Source organism: Bison bison, unplaced genomic scaffold (assembly GCF_000754665.1).
Source record: "Bison bison bison isolate TAMUID 2011002044 unplaced genomic scaffold, Bison_UMD1.0 scf7180017864464, whole genome shotgun sequence".
Classification (NCBI taxonomy): domain Eukaryota; kingdom Metazoa; phylum Chordata; class Mammalia; order Artiodactyla; family Bovidae; genus Bison; species Bison bison.
In genome coordinates, this window is record NW_011495025.1 from 6681015 (window position 1) to 6685221 (window position 4207).

The window sequence follows — 4207 nt, forward strand, 5'->3', positions numbered from 1 at the left end:
CACATGGCATTCCAAATGACAGCTCAGAAGGCCAGGGTCACTAAGGCTCCTTTGGCCCCATTAAAGAGATGGAAGTGCTGCCACCTTGTGGACACATCTCATAACAGCAACAGTGAAACCTCTGCTGCAGAGCAAGGAATATTCAGAAGGCCTGGGGGCTGTCAATGACAGCAGCGCTCAGGAAATAGCCTGGGAAATGTTCCGCAACAACTGAAATCCAAACGAGTCTTCAGAGGCCAATTTCAAGAGGGAAACATCCCACACATCTTTTAAAATCAAACAGGAAAGAAAGACTATCCCCGCCCCCTTAGAGCCTAGTCTACATCATTCATGATCAGAGACAAGGGACTGAAATGGCAAGGAGGTATCAACTCACACCAGTCAGAGGGAGGGTTTATCAATATCACTTTTATGATCCATAACTGCTAGAGTGCCGGGTAAAGGGAAAGCTCCTAAGCTGTCCCTGGCAATGAAAAGAGCTACCTGGACAACTGTGCCGAGGTTCCTTGGGAAACTATGAAAAAAAAAAAGCATTCATATCATCAGGCACACCCATGCCAGGCCCTTGATGCAGAGGAAACCTCCTCTATTGGAGAAGACACAGGCACCCCAACATTCCCCCCATCACCCAATACTGACAAAAGTCAAGACAACTAAGAGGCCAAAATGTCCATGGACAATGAATGGATAAGGAAGAACTGCTCCAGAGAGACAAGGTAAACTTAGCCAGAAAGAAGCATAACAAAAACATTCCTCAGCAACATGAATGGAAGGAAGGAAGGAAAGCACGTACAGCGGAGAAAGGCAAGTGTCATGTGATAACACTTGGAGGTGGATTTTATGTAGCAATTCACAAATGAGAAGACTCAGACTCTAGAAGACATACTCAGTCTTATTCAAGAGGAATGTTGGGAGGAGAAGATAAATCCTGATTGGCTGAAACTTATACACACACACACATACATAAATAGCACAGGTCACCAATTTAGCCTGATTCTGTATCACAGGAAATTGTACTCAACTTGTTTCCATAAAGTCTATGAAAACTGAAGCTGAAAATAATGTGTATGTGTAGATGCATAACTGAATCACTTTTGTGTTCATCTGAAACCAACAGAAACAGAAGATATTAAGAAGATGTGGCAAGAATACATAGCAGAACTATACAAAAAAGATCTTCATGACCCAGAAAGCTACTGTGGTGTGATCACTCACCTAGAGCCAGACATCCTGGAATGGGAAGTCAAGTGGGCCTTACGAAGCATCACTACAAACAAAGCTAGTGGAGGTGATGGGATTCCAGCTGAGCTATTTCAAATCCTAAAAGATGATGCTGTGAAAGTGTTGCACTCAGTATGCCAGCAAATTTGGAAAACTCAGCAGTGGCCACAGGGCTGGAAAATGTCAGTTTTGATTCTAATCCCAAAGAATGCAATGACAAAGAATGTTTAAAGTACTGCACAATTGCACTCATCTCACACTAGCACAGTAATACAACAAAATTCTCTGTTGAAGCCTGGGTTCAACAGTACGTGAACCGAGAACTTTCAGGTGTTCAAGCTGGATTTTAAAAAGGCAGAGGAACCAGAGGTCTAATAGCCAACACCGTTGGAAAATTGAAAAAGCAAGAGAATTCCAGAAAAATATCTTCTCTTTCATTTGACTATGCTAAAGCTTTTGACTGTGTGCATCACAAAAAACTGTGGAAAATTATTAAACAGATGGGAATACCTGACCACCTGACCTGCCTCTTGAGAAATCTATATGCAGGTCAAGAAGCAACAGTTAGAACCAGACATGGAACAATGGACTGGTTCCAAATTGGGAAAGCAGAACGTCAAGGCTGTATATTGTCACCTTGTTTATTTAACTTATATTCACAGTACATCATGAGGAATGCCGGGCTGGGTGAAGCACAAGCTGGAATCAAAATTCCAGGGAGAAATATCAATAACCTCAGATATGCAGATAACACCACCCTTATGGCAGAAAGCAAAGAGAAACTAAAGAGCCTCTTGATGAAAGTGAAAGAAGAGAGTGAAAATGCTGGCTTAAAACTCAGCATTCAAGAAACTAAGATCATGGTATCTGGTCCCATCACTTCATGGCAAATAGATGGGAAAACAATGGTAACAGGACAGACTTTATGTTGCTGCTGCTGCTGCTAAGTCACTTCAATCATGTCCGACTCTGTGCGACCCCATAGACAGCAGCCCACCAGGCTCCCCCGTCCCTGGGATTCTCCAGGCAAGAACACTAGAGTGGGTTGCCATTTCCTTCTCCAGTGCATGTAAGTGAAAAGTGAAAGTGAAGTCACTCAGTCATTTCTGACTCTTAGTGACCCCATGGATCACAGCCTACCAGGGTCCTCCATCCATGGGATTTTCCAGGCAAGAGTACTGGAGTGAGGTGCCATTGCCTTCTCCAAGATTTTATGTTCTTGGGCTCCAAAATCACTGAAGATGCTGACTGCAGCCATGAAATTAAAAGATGCGTGCTTCTTAGAAGAAAAGCTATGACAAACCTAGACAGCATATTAAAAAGCAGAGACATTACTGACAAAGGTCCATACAGTCAAAGCCAAGGTTTTTCCAGTAGTCATCTATGGATAAGAGAGTTGTTCCATAAAGAAGGCTGAGAACTGAAGAACTGATGTTTTTGAACTACGGTGTTGGAGTAGACTCTTGAGAGTCCCTTGGACTGCAAGGAGATCCAACCAGTCCATCCTAAAGGAAATCAGTCCTGAATATTCATTGGAAGGACAGATGCTGAAGCTGAAGCTCCAGTAGTTTAGCCACCTGATTCGAAGAGCCAACTCATTGGAAAAGACCCTGATGCTGGGCAAGATTGAAGGTGGGAGGAGAAGGGGATGGTAGAGGATGAGATGGTTTGATGGCATCACTGACTCAATGGACATGAGTTTGAGCAAACTCTGGGAATTGGTGATGGACAGGGAAGCCTGGCGTGCTACAGTTCATGGGGTTGGAAGAGTAGGACACCACTGAGTGACTGAGCTGAACCAAACTACCAGAAGTTCCTAGGTTGTAAGTTCCTTATGTGCTCTATAAATTATGTCAGTAAGGGGTTAATAGCCAAGTCTTTTTTTCCCAAATCTAAAGGTTGCCTTTTAATCTCTTTTTATGGTTTCCTTTGTAGCAAAGAAGATTATAAATTGAAATGGTCTCTCTGTGTATTTTTTCTTTTGGTGTCAAATTCAACAACAGGAGAAAGTCATTGCCAAGACCAATGTTAAGGAGTCTTCCCTTTCTGAGTTTTATTTCAGGTCTTAAATTTAGGTCTTTAATTCATTTTTATTAATAGTTGGCTTTTATGTATGGTATAAGAAGTGTCCAGTTTTTGTTTGGGGGGGGAGGTTTATTTGCATATTGCTATTGTTTTCCAAAGACCAGGTGTTGAAGAGACTATCTTTTCACCATTGTACACTCCTTGGTCCTTTGTCATAAATTAATTAAACATACATGTCTGAGTTTCTTTTCTTTTCCACTAATGAATGTGTCTGTTTTTATATGAATACCTTACTGATTTATTAAATCTTTAACAAAGTTGTGCCAACCTTCCATGCCAGGGGTAGATGCCACTTGATAATGGTATATAACCTTTTAAATTTGCTGTTGAATTTGGTTATACTTTTGCTGAGAATTTTTACATTTGTATCTTAATGGGTGCATTAGAAGCTTTTGGCAAAATTCAATACCCATTCATGATAAAAACTCTAAACCTATTGGATATGAAGGAAATATACCTCAACATAAATATGGCCATGTATCAAACCCATGAAAATTGAAAATTAGGTGAGTGAGGGAGTTCCCTATTGGTCCGGTGGTTCAGACTTCATGATTCCACTTCAGAGGGCATGGATTTTATCCCTGGTCAGGGAACTGAGACCCCACATGCTGCACAGTGTGGACAAAAATAAATAATAAAATAAAATGAAAACATGTGATGCTCCAGCTTTGTTTATCTTGCCAAGATTGCTTTAGCTATGTAAGATCTTTTGTAGTTTCATACAATTTTAGGATTTGTTTTTTGTTTTTTTGAAAATTGCCATTATAATTTTGATATAAATGGCATTGAATCCATAGATCTTTGGGGGTAGTATGAATAATTTAACAATATAAATTCTTCCAATCCATGAGCACAGAACATATTTCTATTATAGGTCTTTAATTTCTTTCATTAATATTTT